Source organism: Ovis aries, chromosome 10, assembly GCF_016772045.2.
Source record: "Ovis aries strain OAR_USU_Benz2616 breed Rambouillet chromosome 10, ARS-UI_Ramb_v3.0, whole genome shotgun sequence".
NCBI lineage: Eukaryota > Metazoa > Chordata > Mammalia > Artiodactyla > Bovidae > Ovis > Ovis aries.
In genome coordinates this window covers 5,478,940-5,497,941 of record NC_056063.1, presented here as the reverse complement: position 1 = coordinate 5,497,941, position 19,002 = coordinate 5,478,940, and the positions used below count along the sequence as shown (strand labels likewise).

The 19,002-nt window shown below is 36.0% G+C and overlaps 1 protein-coding gene across 2 annotated transcripts in view; it reads left to right on the top strand.

The window, feature by feature from the left end:
• The window catches only part of PCDH17 (protocadherin 17), a 113,543-nt gene that overhangs the window by 81,109 nt on the left and 13,432 nt on the right, over positions 1–19,002 (top strand). The window lies entirely within an intron of this gene.

Below are 19,002 nucleotides of genomic sequence, written 5' to 3'. Positions count from 1 at the left end.
AAATAGCAGGATAAAATTTAATTGTATAGCTGTTTCCTATTGTAAAGCCTGGCTCAGTGACTAAAGTTTCTACCAAGAACCCACTGAAACCTAAATGTGGCATGGTACTTAAAAGACATTATTTGAAACAAAGTGACAGGGGGTAATTTACTATGCTACAAAAAAACATGCATTGATTTTCATTTAAAGAAACTGAAATAACACAGCAAAAAGAGTCTACTGTGAAAAATATCAGAAAACAAAAGATATATTTTCTTGCATTGTGTGTAAGACACCAATGTCACTTTTTAATACATCCTTAGATTCAGTCACTTTTACAGAACTTATGTAACTTGGATGGATTGATACTTAGGCTTTGAAATTGCAAAGGAAACCATAAATCCCAGTAATTAACATATATATGTGTTTGTGTATATGTGCATATGTATGTGAAGGCTTCTGTGGTGGCTCAGATGTTAAAGAATCTGCCTGCCATGCAGGAGACCTGGGTTTGATCCCAGGGTTGAGAAGATCCCCTGGAGGAGGGCATGGAAATCCACTCCAGTATTCTTGCTTAGAGAATCCCATGGACAGAGGAGCCTGGTGGTTTACTGTTCATGGGGCTGCGAAGAATCAGACATGACTGAGCTACTAACACAGCATACAAAAATGTATCAAGTTTTTATTATTATTATTTATTAGTTCCACAACAGATCAATTGAAAAATATATTCAATTTCTTCTTAGATCTATGACTTTCAGTCTTCTCCCCTCCCACAATATTGATTTTATTTCATGAAGTAGAATGCTGCTATGTACTGAACGTTTGTTTGTATCCCACTGCCAAATTCTTTCTTTGAAACCTAATCACCAAGCTGATGGTATTTTGAGGTGAGGTCTTTGGGAGGTGTTAGATCATGAAGTTGGAGCCCTCATGAATGGGATTAATGCTCTTGTAATGGAGGCCTCCTTCATCCATGTGAGGACACAGAGAAAAAAAACACCTTCCCTGCACCAAAAGCTGGATCCTCTTCAGACTCTGAATCTGCAGGTACCTTGATCTTAGACATTTTCTAAGCTTCCAGAACTGTGATACATAAGTTTCTATTGCTTATTAGCTTTCAGTCTGTAGCAGTTGGTTATAGCAGCCCAAACAGACTAGGACAAGTGCCTTATACAAACGATTTATTTATTTATTTTTAATTCTTTTCTTGGCGGGATGCCGTGCTGCTTGCGGAATCTTAGTTCACTGAACGGGGATTGCAGCTTAGTTCCCTATAGCAGTGAAAGTGCTAAGTCCTAACCACTGGATCACCAGGGAATTCCCCCCAAAAATGAGTTAATTTTAATATATTGAGACATAAAGCCCTAAAGAAACACAATGTGTATGTGTATACTGAAGTAACTTTAAAAATGCCTTTGCTAACAATGCATATACCTACTGCTAATGTACAGTATATTTTAGTGAAATTCAGTATCATGTTTCTTAAAGGAAATATATGTTTGCCTTATTTTTTCTATTTGGGTGAAAAATGTAGTCAACTGCCTTTTGATCCATGTATAAAAACTGAATATTTTAATGTTAATACATTCATTTTCCAAAGGTGTAGGAAATTCATTAATACATGGTTTGAGATAATGCTGAATATCTGTGGATTTGAATCATCTATTCCAGCTATCTATAGTAAAAATATTTTCACTAAAAATATGCATGTGTTTGAAGCTACATTTACACATATGGAGATATACTTTCTTGTAAGAGACTATTTCTTTTTTCATTGTTAATCCAAACACTCATGTACATAAGTGCACGTTTTTTGTTTTGTTTGTTTTGAATCTTTTTTTTTATTTTTTAATTTTCTTAATTTTAATTTTAATTTTATTTTACTTTACAATACTGTATTGGTTTTGCCATACATTGACATGAATCCACCACGGGTGTACATGAGTTCCCAAACATGAACCCCCCTCCCACCTCCCACCCCATAACATCTCTCTGGATCATCCCAGTGCACCAGCCCCAAGCATCCTGTATCCTGCATCAAACATAGACTGGCGATTCGTTTCTTACATGATAGTATACATGTTTCAATGCCATTCTCCCAAATCATCCCACCCTCTCCCTCAGAATAATAGTCCCTAGTATACCTGGGAATTTTAAGCAAATTTTCCATGCAGATGACATTAAAATATGATTATTATATATAAAAAGTTGAAAGTAATATAAGTTGAGAAGCTAACAATCTGAGGAAATAAGGACAAAGAGTTGCTATTTAGCAAGCATTACAAAAAATTCTGTTTCACAGTTTTTGGTAACATTTAGAACAATCTTGGAGAAGGCAATGGCACCCAACTCCAGTACTCTTGCCTGGAAAACCCTACCGAGGAGCCTGGTAGGCTGCAGTCCATGAGGTCACTAAGAGTTGGATAAGACTGAGTGACTTCACTTTCGCTTTTCACTCTCACGCATTGGAGAATGAAATGGCAACCAATTCCAGCGTTCTTGCCTGGAGAATCCCAGGGATGGGAGAGCCAGGTGGGAGGCCGTCTATGAGGTTGCACACAGTGGAACACGACTGAAGCGACTTAGCAGCAGCAGCAGCAGAACAATCTTACACACATATTTTTCCTGGGTAATTTCAGTGTAGACTTCTACTCCTGGTATCAGTTTTAGTGATTTATGTACTAATCTCTGATACTAAGTTTAGCATATTTATAAGCCATAATATTGAAGACAACATTTTAATTTATTCATATCAATCTTGTTTCACTTTTCTAAAATCTACATTTTATTTTCCCTATTGTCACTCTGGACAGGTATCTGAGTATTCTTTTTTTTTTTTTTTCTATTTTTTTTAAGTTAAGGGGACGACAGAGGATGAGATGACTGGATGGTATCACTGACTCGGACGTGAGTCTGAGTGAAATCCAGGAGTTGGTGATGGACAGGGAGGCCTGGAGTGCTGCGATTCATGGGGTCACAAAGAGTCGGACATGACTGAGCGACTGAACTGAACTGAACTGATAGGCTTTTTTTTCTTTTGACGTTATGTATTAGTTTCCTAGGGTAAACATAACAAAGTGCTACAGATTGGGTGGCTTCAAACACAGATTATTTCTCATACAGTTCTGGAGACCAGAAGTCCACACTCAAGGCAGCAGGGCCATGCTCTCAGAGCCCTCGGGCAGGACCACGCCTTGCCTCTTCCTGGCTTCTGGTGCCTGCTAGCAAACCCAGACACATCAGTCCTGTGTCTGCCTCCGTGGTCATATTGTCTTCCCCTTGTATGACTGTCTCTGTATCTCTCTCTCTCTCTTTTTTTTCCTATATTAAGGACACCAGTCATTGGATTAGGGCTGTTCGTAATATTAATGGACATCATCTTAAGTAATAATGTCTGCAAAGATTCTGTTTCTAAATTAGGTCACATTCTGACTTTTTAGGGGGACATGAATTTGGGAGAATGCTCTTTTAGCCCAGTCTACCCTCTGTCTATCCAGTTTGAAAATCCACTACCCCCTTTCAACTTCACCCCACTGTCATAACCCTATCCAGGATGAACTCTAAATCCTGAATCTTTTCTAGATATCAACTTGAGAAGTCCAAATATCAGCATCTAAATCAAGTGTGGCATGGTCCATCCTGAGGCAATATTTACTTCTTGCCACATACCTATCAAAGTAGAAAACAAGTTGTCTGCTTCTAAAATAGTGGTGGAAGAAGCATAGGCTAGACATTCTCATTCTGAAAAAGAAATTGGAAAGAATAAGGTGTTACTAATCTAAAGGACCTGTGTAGATCACAACAAACTGTGGGAAATTCTTCAAGAGATGGGGATCCCAGAACACCTTACCGGCATCCTAAGAAATCTGTATGCAGGTCAAGAAGCAACAGTTAGACCTGGACATGGAACAACAAACCGGTTCCAAATTGGGAAAGGAGTATGTCAAGGCTGTATATTGTCACCCTGCTTATTTAGCTCATATGCAGTGTATATCATGCAAAATGCCAGGCTGGATGAAGCACAAGCTGGAATCAAGATTGCCAGGAGAAATATTAATAACCTCAGATATGCAGATGACACCACTCTTTATGGCAGAAAGTGAAGAAGAACTGTACAGCCTCTTGATAAAAGTGAAAGAGGAGAGTGAAAAAGTTGGCTTAAAACTCAACATTCAGAAAACTAAGATCATGGCATCTGGTCCCATCACTTCAAGGCAAATAGTTGGGGAAACAATGGAAACAGTGACAGACTTTATTTTCTTGGGCTCCAAAATCACTGCTGATTTTGACTGCAGCCATGAAATTAAAAGATATTTGCTTCTTGGAAGAAAAGCTATGACCAACCTAGACAGCATATTAAAAAGCAGAGACATTACTTTGCTGACAAATATCCATCTGGTCAAAGCTATGGTTTCTCCAGTAGTCATGTGCAGATGTAAGAGGTGGACGATAAAGAAAGCTGAGCACTGAAGAATCGATGCTTTTAAACTGTGGTGTTGGAGAAGACTCTTGAGAGTCCCTTGGACTTCAAGGAGATCCAACCAGTCCATCCTAAAGGAAATCAGTCACGAATATTTGTTGGAAGGACTGATGCTGAAGCTGAAACTCCAATACTTTGGCCACCTGATATGAAGAACTGACTCATTTATAAAAACCCTGATGGTGGGCAAGATTGAAGGCAGGAGGAGAAGGGACAACAGAAGATGAGATGGTTGGATGGCATCACTGGCTCGATGGATATGAGTTTGAGCAAGTTCTGGGAGCTGGTAATGGACAGGGAGGCCTGGTGTGCTGCAGTCCATGGGGTTACAAAGAGTCAGACAGACTGAGTGACTAAACTGAATCTAAAGAAAGCTAACAACACAGCAGGGGAATTTCCATTAGGTTTCAAGGCCTGAAAGTAAGCACCTGTGTTTTTAGTGTATCTTAATGCTTTGTTCTGACCCTCTACAATTAGCCCACCCTTCCTGGTCCCTGCATCTGTATTCTCAGACACACTGTCCTTGCATTTTATCTCATATCTGTCCCCTTCAGTTCGAATTGCAGTGTTTCTTGTGGAATGTAATTGACAAAAATATTTGTCTTCTGTGGATGTTGATGGGACCCATGCCATTAGATACACATCCATAGATTATTCCTTGATAATCTCATTCCTAACTCTGACTTCTCTTGAGATGACTGAGTGGATCCATCGCTTATATTCCAAATATCTGTAGCAAATGACTGTCCACCATTGTCCTTATTTCCAGAGCATGCTATCTGGATAAACAGAGACTTTTCCAAATCAAGTGGTGGTTTCTTTTTGCTTGAAAGTCCATTCCTATTAATCTCTTTCACATTGCATGATAACCAGCAAGGAGAAAACCAAACCACACCTAATGCACTTTGCTTGGAAATCTCCTCAGCTAAATATCCAAGTTCATTGATTATACATTCTACTTCGCACAGAATAATTTGGCCAGGTTTTCTGCCACTTATAACAACAATTGCCTTCCAGAGTCCAGTAAATTCCCATATGAGCTCTCACAAGAAGCAACTGTACTGTTTGTACTTTTATCTACATTCTGTTCATGATAACACATAGATTTCCTCTAAGATGACAGATGCTTTCTGTACAGCTCTCCTTGGCTTCTTCCTGAGCTCTCGGCAAAATCACCTTTAATGTCCATATTTCTTCCAGTAGTTTCCTTAAGGCAATTTAAGCTTTTTAAAAAACATAAATTTCGAAACCTTGCATCTTCTATCCGTCACCCAATTCCAAAGTCGCTTTTACATTTTTAGGTTATGTGTTAAGAGTACCACCTCACTTCTGGTACCAAAATCATTATTAGTTACCTAAAGCTGCCATAACAAAATACCATAAACTATGTGGCTTAAAATAATAGAAATTTATTCTCTCCCATTTCTGGAGATTAGTGGTCCCAGATCAAGGTATCTTAAGAAGGAAGTGGCAACCCACTCCAGTGTTCTTGCCTGGAGAATCCCATGGACAGTGGAACCTGGCTCTCTACAGTCTGTGGGGTCACAAAGAGTGAGATGCGACTGAGTGACTAAACCAACTAAACCAACCAACCAATCACGGTATCATCAGGGCCCTGCTCCCTGATGGCTCTGGAGGAAGACTGTCTCTAGCTAGCTTCTGGTGATTGCCAGCAATCTTAGACATAGTACTCCAAACTTAGCTTCCATTTTCACCCCGTGTGCACCCTGTGTGACTGTCCCCCCTGTGTGATTGTCTCTGTGTCTTTTATTTTTTTTTCCTAAAAAGATAGCAGATTTTGGAGTAGGGCCAACTATCATCCAGTATGACCTCATCTTTAATTACATCTTCAAGTACCCTGTTTCCAAAGGTCATAGATTCTGGGTGGTAATGAATATTTGGGGTACAATATCCAACCCAGTGCATAACCTTTAGCTTCTTTATCCCTAATTTGGATGTGGTGCATTTTTCTGAATAAAAAGTCTATACTTTATGTGACTTTGGTTATAGTATTTTAAAAATATAAAATATGTTTTGAATATATCTGAAAAATGTTAGCTGTTGATTTCTTTTTTTTTTCCAATTATTATTAAAGTGCCTTTTACACAGTAAAATGGCCAGTGGATAGAAAAAAGTTAAGATTGTGGTAGGACTGAAAATTTAAAAGAATCACGTCAACTTTATAAAAGACAAATGAACCTGGTAACAAAGTAAGAATAAATGAAGGTTGTAGACTGTAACTTTTTCTCATCTATCTTCAGCAAGAACTAAACTGTCTTTTCAGAATTTTCAATGGAGTACATAACAAGATGACTGAGAGATTAATTCTTCTTCCCCTAAACAAATACTCTATTGTGTATTCTCTTTACTGTGCTAAAAATCACAATAGGCATTAATTAAACATGTGCATGAGGCAGACTTATTTTCAGGTGTTTCCATCTGTTGTGGGAATATACTTTAAGAAAAAGAGAGAAACATATACAAATTAAACATGAAGACAGAAGGGAAAAAAATGAAACATCTGTAGGGCAACAGGGCAAAAAAGTGTTTGAGCTGTCCATTATTAACTACTCAGTCTGTTTTACATTGGATTCTGCATAATTACGTTGTGGAGGAGGGGCGAACAACAGATGTTGAATAAAGGTTGAAATAAGAAAATGAGACAATTTAGAAAATAAAGCTACTTTGGTCACCGACAGGCTTTTTTTTTTTTTTTGGCAGAACTTTTAGGCAGCAATCAGTTTCATATATTTACTGCACATTTCAATAACATTAATGCAAATGAAATGTTCTTTTTTTAGTCTAAGTTGATCAATATATACCTAAGTTAGGCAGAAGTTCAGAAAAAGCAAACAAAATCCCCCAAAACCACATTTCCTTAATTTTATATTTAACAACTTCTTTTACGGTGTGTGGAAAAAGAGTAGAAAATGTTACAGAAATGCATATGTTCATCATTAGTACTGTCAGTGCATTCTAAAAATCAAAAGTTTCTAGGCAACTGAGTAAAGTGTTAAATATATTACACAGTCTGTTGTTTCAAGTACCAAACAACATATATTGTGTAACTAACATTAAGGAAAAAAAATGCAGTTAAAACTATTAAAGCCTTACTCTCTAGGGATATTGGACAGTTTGCAAGTTTAATTTTGATTCTGCTTGTTTACACCTTCTTTATTGAAGAAAAGTTTTTATTTTATTTAGGAAAAATGACTCTATCAGCATCACAAGATTATTTTCCCTATTGTCCTAGGCATTCATATAGTTAATTTGCATGTTTCTATCTCATCTAAACTGAAATACTCCAAACAAGAAATTTCCTTCCAATAAGACTGTCTTTTGTATTTGGGGAAATGCCAGTAACCATGTCCATAAGGACTGATCCATCTAGAGAATTGTAATATAAAATTTGAAGTCAGTAGAGAAGGATTCGTAATTCTATCGGCCCTATTTTCCAGCTTGGCTTTTCTATTTGTTAACTAAAAATATTTTATTTTTCAAGCATTCCCGACTTTGCTTTCCTTTGCTATCCTCACCCTACACACCATCACAAGTAGACTTCAGTCTGTTGATCTGCCTCCTCCAGGTGAGCAATTTCTTCATCTGCTAGCTTTCTTTCTGTAATCCGAATTTTACTTGTTAAATGATGGCAGTCAGAGGACTAGACACACCTACATTATATATATATATATATATGTATATATATATACATACGTATATGCTTACACATATATGTATATATATCCAGGAAGAACTTGTAGACTATTTTAAAATGAAAATAGCATAGTAAATAAGTAATTTATCCTGTGATATCTGCAATGGTACTGTTAGTATACCAGGAGAATGTATCTAATATTAAGGATTGAAAAAGAATATAAATATTTGTTTATATTGTTGTTCATATTTATTATTTTTATGTGAGTTTAAGTGGCTCAATTCTTAATTATTTAATATAAACAAATCTACTACTTGCACTAATTTCACTTAGGAAAGCCTGTAGGTAGGAAAAACAAAGTAAGAAATTGATGGAATGAAAAGTAGATTGGGATAAGAAAAAGGAACTGATTATTTTCTTTGGATGTTATATGTGGGTATAGAGCAAACTTTCATTGTTTGGCACTGAAGAATTATGCTTTACCTGAGACACTGGATCCCCAAATTCTTGTTTCCTTTTGGAAAGACAATTTCATTTTGTATTAGATAAGTGTTATTTTGTAGAAATGCTTTAAAGGCTCCTTTACATCTTACCTTGTAAAATGTTTACACATCACACTAATACAGATTTTTATACATATGTATATATATATATATATATATATATAGCTGTGCTTGAAAAATATATGTGTATGTTATAGCAGTCTAACTATCACTGTTGTATTTATTTGTGTAGCTTGACTGATGCCAGAAAAAAGATTGCATCATTTTTGCATGGAAATGAATGGAGTTTGGAGAGAAAATATAAAAAAGACCTTAGGCACAAAACTATAGAGTCAAAAGGTTATATTTGTTCCTGATTTTGGAGGGTGAACTGGAAAGTTTGACAATGTAGATGTGCAGACATACTCTCTCTCTCACACACACACATACACATGTCTATAAAAAGTCTTTTTTATTACCCTTAAATAGTTGTGATTTCACATTCATTAAATTGCTATCCACTTAGGTAAAAGAGTTTTATTTTCCAATTCTGTGAAAATTGAATCAAAGATAATATTTATACCCATACAGCAGTTCAGTTTGTAAAATGTACATTTCTGTTTGTTACTTTGTATATTCTTAAAATCTTTCTGTCTCAATCTGAGACCCACTTTCTGTTCATGTATGTGGGTGTGCTCCCTGTGACTGTATGTGTGCGTACGCAACTGTGCTTTCCATGGCCAGCTTCCAGCTTGAAACATGCAGCCATCTGGGCACTGTGACTGAGCACCAGGAAAACCAGTAGGTGATGTTACTTGGATTAGACCGTTTTTGTTTAATATTCACTAAATGATTCTTGAAGATTTGCGCCCTTAAGCAAGGTTTCTCCCATTCATTTCCATCTGATACAGGAATGCGTTCCTTTATTGTGTGTACAAAGGGTGCATGCATAATGGTATGCACAATTGCTTTTCAGTTGTATTTATTTTTTTATTATTATCAGACATATTGGGGTTATCTTACTCTTTCTAACTTATATAGTTCTTTTAAAGTATCAAAATAGTGAAGCTAGTATAAAATTCTTCAGTTTAGAACTCAACTATTGGAGCTCACTGAATGCAATCTTTTCTACTTTTACATAGAATATATATATTTCCTTTATTATTATACTACAATTATTATATGTAATAGAATCATCATATATATGTAAGTTATTCAGTAATCAGAATAACTCTCTTTTTGTTAAATTACTACCTCCAAAGTGTGTGGTTTCTCTCTTTTTTTAAATATTTATTTATTTGGCTGTGTCAGATCTCAGATCTGAGGGACCTTTTATTGTGACTCACAGACTCTGGTTACAGTGCACAGACTTATTTACTCTCTGGCATGTGGGATCCTAGTTCCCCAACCAGGAATTGAACCTACATCCCTTGCATAGCAAGGCAGATTTTTAACCACTGAACCACTGGGGAAGTCCTGAAAGTGTGTGGTTTCTATAGCTACAGCTCTTATGTTTACGGATAATAAGTAGTTCAGTGACCTAACATTAGACTGCATACTTTTAAAAGAAATGCTTAATCTCAAAACACATCATTTATATTTGAATTTTTATGCAAAATTATTTACAGATATATGTTTTTAATAATAAAATGACCACCTAATAGGTAGGAAAGTTCTATTTTTCTGCATACTCCTAATTTAGAAGTTTCCCAGTGTGTAACAGTACTTAACACTATAATCATATTTATAATAATTAGCTAGATAATTTTCTTTTGTGATCATGTATATTTTTATTGATTCAGTTAGTAAACATTAAAACATTTTATTAGAAATTTGCCAAGTTAAATAGAAAAATTTAGTTTTAATTTAGCCTGGACCTTATATTTTAATACTAGGTAACATTAGGTTGAGAAACATACTCATCTGAACCTCAAAAATGAAAGCAAGTCATCTAAAAATTTAAGTCACCTTATAGCAGAAAGTGAAGAAGAACTAAAGAGCCTCTTGATGAAAGTGGAAGAGCAGAGTGAAAATGTTAACTTAAAACTCCATATTCAGTAAACTAAGATCATGGCCTCTGGGCCCATCACTTTATGACAAATAGACGGGGAAACAGTGAAAACAGTGTCAGACTTTATTTGGTGGGGCTCCAAAATCACTGCAGATGGTGACTGCAGCCATGAAATTAAAAGACACTTGCTCCTTGGAAGGAAAGTTATGACCAACTTAGACAGCTTATTAAAAAGCAGAGACATTAGTTTGCCAACAAAGGTCTGTCTAGTCAAAGCTATGGGTTTTTCAGTAATCATGTATGGATGTGAGAGTTGGACTATAAACAAAGCTAAGCGCTGAAGAATTAGTGCTTTTGAACTGTGGTGCTGGAGAAGACTCTTGAGTCCCTTGGACACCAAGGAGATCTAACCAGTCCATCCTAAAGGAAATCAGCCCTGAGTGTTCATTGGAAGGACTGATGCTAAAGCGGAAGCTCCAATACTTAGGCCACCTGATGTGAAGAGCTGACTCACTGGAAAAGAATCTGATGCTGGGAAAGATTGAAGGTGGGAGGAGAAGGGGATGACAGAGGAGGAGATGGTTGGATGACATCACCGACTCAAAGGACATGAGTTTGACTAAACTCCATGAGTTGGTGATGGACAGGAAGGCCTGGCGTGCTGCAGTCCATGGGGTCGCAAAGAGTAGAAATCTACTGAGCGACTGAACTGAACTGAAACATTTAAGATTAGAGTCATGCTTTCTCAATTCAAGTTTCCTCTCCTTTGAGCAGACAGTTTATCTTCCTGACTATGTGTCAGTGACAGATTGTATTAATACATTTTCCAATTGACTTAAATCCTATAATGCTCTAAAGGAATGTTAGAGTTCAGTTACAAAATCGCTGCCATTTCCTAAAGATTACAGAGATTTGCTGAAAAAGAATGTGTGCAGATTAGACTTGTTAGAATTTGTTTGTTGGTGGTGGTGGTATTGTTGTTGTTGTTGTTGTTGTTTTTCTTTCTTTCTTTCTTTTTTTTTTTTGTGATAGAATTATCTAGCAAGTGTATTTGGGCCAGATTAAGGAGGGCTTTGAACAACAAACTGAGTAGTTCAGATTATGACTATTTTCATTATGACCATGGAATTGTTAAGCAGCTACTCAAAAATGACTTTGACAGTACAAAGGATCGCTTCTTTCTGAGACTGAGCATATGCATTTTTAAAGGGAAAAGCTCAAATATAGTATGCTCAATTTAAAAAAGACTGTCTCTATGAATTTCTCCTATGATTTTAATATGGATTTCCTTTTAGATTTGCTTAGATTATGGGTCTGAAAATAAAATAAGTTCTCATATACTTACAGTTATTTCCCTGTTATTATTACTCAGGCACTTTAAGTTTATCATCTGTTCTATGCTTTGGGTTTAGTTGATTATTAATTAAACACCAGAAAATGCTCTCCAAGATAAAAAAGTACCTAAAACACCACTACAGACACCTTTTGATGTTTATACTGCATTATGTGTGCATATATTCATATCCTTTTAAAACATGTTTTAATCTTTGTTCTGATACAGAATAGCTTTTTCCAATAGTGTTTTGACACTCGGTTTCATTACATATCAGGGTGACCCAGAAGACCCTGTATCCTCTCTTTCTGTATGTGAGTTTCATACTTTTGTCCCTGATATCTTTGCTTCAGTCTGTTTTAATGATTACAAAATGTTAAAGCTATTACTAGAAAAATGGCCTCTTATTGCCAGTAAAACCCATGATAACATGCATTTATGTATATTTACTCTAGAACATGGATATGAGTATATTGACTTTGCTTATATATTCATTCTTGGGGTTACCTACTCTTACAGAGTAAAAAAACACCAGCTTTGTAAACTTGCAGTTATAATAAAGGTAATAAGAACTAACTTAATGATTTTAGAGATGTAATTCTGAGAACAGGGTTTATTTAAAATGTCAATTAAAATGTCACTGTCTCATTTCCTACTGTTTATATGTTTTGAACTATAATAATAGTAGCAATTATAGCGGTAGTATTAGCACCTTCGTGGTAGGAGTTGTTTTAGTATGATGAGGGCCAAATTGTTTTGATTCAAAAGACCTGTTTGTTTTTCTGAATCTACCTTGACTCGTTGTCAAGTTTAATAGTTCTCTCAGAAAGATTTCTCTAATAGTACGCTTTTTTGGTGAAAATACATATTTATTGTCATTTGTGCATCTAGATACATTCATATTGAGGATATTTAGATTCAATTTATTTTAAATGATTGTAATAAGTAATTTTATAGGAATTATATATATTGATAATCATAGTTTCATCTATTTTCACCAGTTTTAAATCTTAAAAGAAAACATGTTTTTTATTACTTATTTATTTTTAAAAATTACATTTTAAAAAATATTGACCTAAACAAGACCCTCATCTGTTCTTTTGGAACTATGTCCACCTAATTGAAGGTAACCAAATTGAAACTTTAGTTCTATCTCTAGAGTAGAGTTCTGAGAATTTAATGAATAGCTTTTGGAGATCAGAACATCATTAAAATATAACAGTATTAAAATCTTTTTTAAAAAATCCACCTTCTGGGGCGCCCAAATCCTACTGTCAGGCATTGATTACTAAATAATAAGTAGGAGAGGATTAGTTGCATCTGAGTTAACTGTTTTCTGAGAATGTTAAAAATGATACCAATTCTGTTTATTTGTCTCTAGCAATTAAAAACAAACCAATGATAGAAACAATGAACAGTGAGACTTACACTGGTAAATAGGTGTTCATCTGAACAGAAATCAGATAGCAGGCAGGAGAGAAAAACACTACAAAGACGATCTTGCTTGCTTCTTACAAAGAGTTTGGCTTAACATGCATGTTTTCATTGACTTTCTTTGCAGAATTACCACTTTGCTAGGAGAACGACTTGAATTTTAGATGTATTCATCCATGTCATCAACAGTGGTGTCATTATCAGAGATACGGTTAGTTACACAGGTGATAAAACAGAAGGAAAATGTCTCTTCCATCGTAGTATATTTGAATAGTCTTGGGTCTGAAATTCACAGTATTATTTAAGTTGCTAGAAATTTAAATTTGTCCTTGTAAACCAAACAGCTTTTACTAACTACTGCATGCCAGAGTGTAGGTTTCTCACTGCATATAAATCAGGAATTTTGGAAGTTGCATTAACCCTTTTAAGAATCTAACATTACAAGGACTTATTAATTAATTCATGTTGATGGAAGCTATCAGATACACCATAAAACACTGAGGCATCCACCTTAAATCAAAAAAGAGAAACTGGTACATTTGATCCAACCATGCAGTAGGAAAAAAAAAAAAAAAAAGACAAAAGGAGAACATAGGAGAGAAGAAAACTTATAGATGCTGACATGTAGGTTTTTGTAGAATACTCACTGTTTTTGTAATTTAAAATTTAAAGAGATGATTATTTAAATATAGATTTTAATGTCAATAACAGTATCGCTAGTTTAAAAAATTATCTTAAGTGGAAAATATTCTGACTTCCATGTTTCAGTGCATATATGTCAGGTAGGATTTGCTTATAGGATTGAAAATGGTGCCAATAATAATAAGATAATTCTCAATAATAAATAGAGACCTTTGGAATTTTATATAAATATGTATTTAACAGATCTGATGTTACTTTAAGTACTGTGTATCTCATAGCAGAAGAGAGCTATTATACATAATTTTGTTAGGTCCTGGGATTGTTCTGAAAACTGACATTACATTCTCATAAATGAGCTGAGTAATTTGTAAGGAGTGGTCATTTGTATTATAGACAGCCAATAGTATTTGATACTTTTTCAATTTAATCTTCCTTTATATCCATGGTAGCATTTTGTTAAAATTCAGAAGTGAGACTGTTGAGTGTGTTTTTAAAGAATAGAGAGTGAAAGAATATACCAGGACCTCAGAGTCTTGATCCTCAAGGAGTATAGGGAACTCAATGAGGCAAATAGATTAAAATATAAGAGGCATGGAGTAATGCTTAAAAAATAATACAATAGGAAAATTGAGTCATTATCTTTGTCCAAAAGAGAAATGTATTTTGGAAAATATTTTCAGAAATTTTCATTATTTATTTTCTAAGTAGCCAGAATAAATTTTGAAAAGTTTTAGACATTTAACATCTGCTTCATTTGTAACATTTTCCTTACCTTGTTGGAGTATTATTACTTCTCTCCTAGATACCTATAATGATCTTATTTCTTCTAGTCCTTCCATCTTCTGACCTTCCAGAATATTTAGTCTTCTTGATATGGGATCATATGCAATCTTATGGTTGGTTAATAAATAGCAGTTAGAACTGGACATGGAACAACAGACTGGTTCCAAATTGGGAAAGGAGTATATCAAGGCTGTATATTGTCACCTTGCTTATTTAACTTATATGCAGAGTACATCAAGTAAAATGCCAGGCTGGACAAAGCACAAGCTGGAATCAAGATTGCAGGGAGAAATATCAATAACCTCAGATATGCAGATGACACCACCTTTATGGCAAAAAAGTGAAGAAGAACTAAAGAGCCTCTTGATGAAAGTGGAAGAGAAGAGTGAAAAAGTTGGCTTAAAACTCAACATTCAGAAAACTAAGATAATGGCATCCAGTCCTACCACTTCATGGCAAATAAATGGGGAAACAATGGAAACAGTGACAGACTTAATATTTTTGGGCTCCAAAATCACTGCAGATGGTGACTGCAGCCGTGAAATTAAAAGACACTTGCTCCTTGGAAGAAAAGCTAAGACCATCCTAGAGAGCATATTAAAAAGCAGAGACATTACTTTACCAACAAAGGTCCACCTATTCAAAGCTATGGTTTTTCCAATAGTCATATATGGATGTGAGAGTTGGACTATAAAGAAAGCTGAGTGCTGAAGTATTGATGCTTTTGAACTGTGGTGTTGGAGAAATCCCTTGGACTACAAGGAAATCACCAGTCAATCCTAAAGGAAATCAGTCCTGAATATTCACTGGGAGGATTGATGCTGAAGCTGAAACTCCAATACTTTGGCCACCTGGTGAGAAAAACCGACTTATTGGAAAAGACTCTGATGCTGGGAAAGATTGAAGGTGGGAGGAGAAGGTGACTACAAAGGATGAGATGGTTGGATGGCATCACCAACTCAATGGGCATGAGTTTGAGTAAACTCCAGGAGCTGGTGATGGACAGGGAGGCCTGACGTGCTGCAGTCTATGGGATCACAGAGTCAGACACGACTGAGCGAAAGAACTGAACTAAATAATAACAGCAAATTTGAGAAAGCAGGAAGAGAGATAAAGTAGATGTGGGAAGGAAAAGATATTTTTCTAAGTCAGAATTATGAAATGCAGGATTTATGTTGTTAATATAAATATCTGTTGACTCATAACACATTAAGGCTTTCTTTAGTTTAGAAGTGGGATGTAAGCAGATTGGGGTAGCCCTGGAGTTGGAATGATGGTGCCAGAGTCATGCCAGGTCCTTGGTGCTCTGTTGGAAACATATCCTGGTTGCAGCCAAAACGATATATATTTGTTTCCAGAAATAGTGTTGATTTGAGTACTACTTGCCCTCTGGCCATCCCAATTTTTTATATTCATAAGTGTTGCTCAGGAGTTTTCCAATCGAGCTCCTAAGTATTTTAGAAATCTTCCGATCCATGCAGTAAACTGCTCAGATACGTACATTAGTGCTCCATGGCCTGCTGCACTAAATTTGGTCCTTTATTCACAGCTTTGCCACTTTCTTTTAAATTCTAGCCAATTTTTCCTATGTAATTTTATTTTTGGTATTACAGTCTATGTCCTTCCACCTATGCAGCTGGTCTCTCATTATCCCATGAAGCGCACATTTCTCTGTGTTGACTGTTGCACGTTCTGCTCTCTTTACCTAGATCACCCTCTCCCTGCTCTCCACCGTCTGTTGAAACCATGATCATCTTTGGAGCTGCAGATCAAGCACTATCTCTTGTACAAAGCCTTTCACAATATTATAGTCTATGCTTTTCTCTGCATTTCTGTCGTTTGTTTTCCAATCAGTTCAGTCAGTTCGGTCGCTCAGTCATGTCTGACTCTTAGAGCCCATGAACTGCAGTACTCCAGGCCTCCCTATCCATCACCAATTCCCAGAGTTCACCCAAACTCATGTCCATTGAGTCGGTGATGCCTTCCAACCATCTCATCCTCTCTTGTCCCCTTCTCCTCCTGCCCCCAATCCCTCCCAGCATTAGGGTCTTTTCCAGTGAGCCAGCTCTTCTCTTCAGGTGGCCAAAGTATTGGAGTTTGAGCTTCAGTATCAGTCCTTCCAATGAACACCCAGGACTGATCTCCTTTAGGATGGACTTGTTGGATCTCCTTGCAGTCCAAGGGACTCTCAAGAGTCTTGTCTTCCTATAACATATATGTCTTCCTATAACATAGTTTAAATTATAATTGCTCATGAATTATTTTTCCTATCCTAATTTCAAATCAAGTTTCTAGCTTCCAGTCAAAGTGTAAACTCCTTGGTGAAAAGATTCAGCCTTCCAGATTGGTGAATTTTAGAGGTGGATAAATATGAGTTCATTTAGCACACAGCTTTTCTTGACATAACACCTATTCCACAAAATTCTAACGAAGATGCCTTTGCTTAGAAACTTCCAATGCACAAAGTTGGTGTTTAGTTCATTCTTACCTTATGAATGATTGAATATACTTTTTTTTTTTAAACTGCTGAATCACACACATCTACTACTCTCATTGAATTTGATCTGTCTTTATTCTTGTGGAGCATTTGAGTTGTATTGTTTTCCCTTGTGAGGTCATGTCAGAGTCCTTTATTCAAAACCAAAAGCAAAAAACAAACAAACAAACAAAACCCACCTTGTTCCAGTTACTATAGAATTGAGCTTCAGAGTCAGTTCTCCTCAGGGTACCTGTTAAGAAAGAGATGGCCCCATTTATCTGTAACTTCACTTCCAGGGTTCTGCTTCTGCCCCAGGTGATGACTGCATCTGCAGTATGGGATCAGGGGAGGGGAGCAGCTATGTTTTGAAAGTTAATTTCAGAACAGTGTGCCACAAGACACAGTCACATTGGTTCCTGATGCATGGTCTAGACTCTCATTTTTTGTTTTTTAATTTCTGGTGCTTCCATATTAAATTTCCTATAAGGAAATAAAATTCTTTTGCTTTTATCCCTTAATTTATGTTCCCCTTTAATTTCTTTTTTCTTCATCTCAGAGCATTATCTGTGATTGTCAACATTTATACCAGAAAATTCATTCTGGGAGACCTATTATTATGTCCAAAGGGTCACAAACACTCGAAACCATCCTTGAAGGTGTGCAGGTGCCTTGAATAGTAAATATGAATGCTCCAGGCACTCCAGAGACCCAGTTGCAATTGGATTCCGTTGAATGTGATATAGATCAGTGGTTTCTGGTATCTGAATGAAGCCAGGACAATACATTCTGAAACATTGTGTGATGCAAGTGCTCACCGGAGGACTGGTACTTCAAAGCTATCGCGGTTTGACTATTTGATAGCATTATGCCAACTTCCTCTTCAAAATGTGCTCTCTGCCTATCAAAAGCAGATGAATGGCATTTCACAACTGAGGTAAAATCTGGAAGCCAAATTGGCAGTGCACCCACCTAAAATATATGTTTATCTCATAGTATTTTTATTTTGTAAACTATGTTCCTAAATCCTGATCGCTTATGGCCAATTATTAGGAAACAATTTAATTCCTGGAGTCTATACACAATGTTATATCATGATATCACTGGCAAAATGTAACAAGCATCCTCAGGAAATGAGCAAATGAGCATGTTGTAATAAAATACATGATCTTACATTAAAAAGTAAAAGAAACAAAAACACATCCCACATCTATGTATTTGTGTATTGTTATTTGATGAGTAGAACAACCTAGATCATTGTGCACAAGTGAGAAACACGGGAAATACAAGGCAATGGATGAAAGATCACTTAGATAAAGAAAAGTGACTGTTCTCTGATGCCACATTTTTCCCTTTTCTTCCGTGCATAAGAGATACACCAAGCGTATTAAAAATTGTGCTAAAATTAATCCTGGCAGTCATGTGAACACTAGCAGAAAAAAAAGTGTGATAAAATTATTAGGATACTCGTTCTTTTCCCCCGACACAGAGAAAGATGTTTTGAGACAACTTTCCAAAGCAGTCTTGAGAAATAATATTCAAAGTAGAATTTTTAGCCCCTTCATAGTTAGATAGAGGGAAATCAGAAGGTTTATTTTTAACTAATGTGCTAGTAAATGGAACATAGAAATCATAAATGAAAATAATCAAATGAATAGATTGTTAAAGTGCTATTTATATGGAATGACTCACCTTATCATTGTAAAAGTGTAAGGAGTTTACAG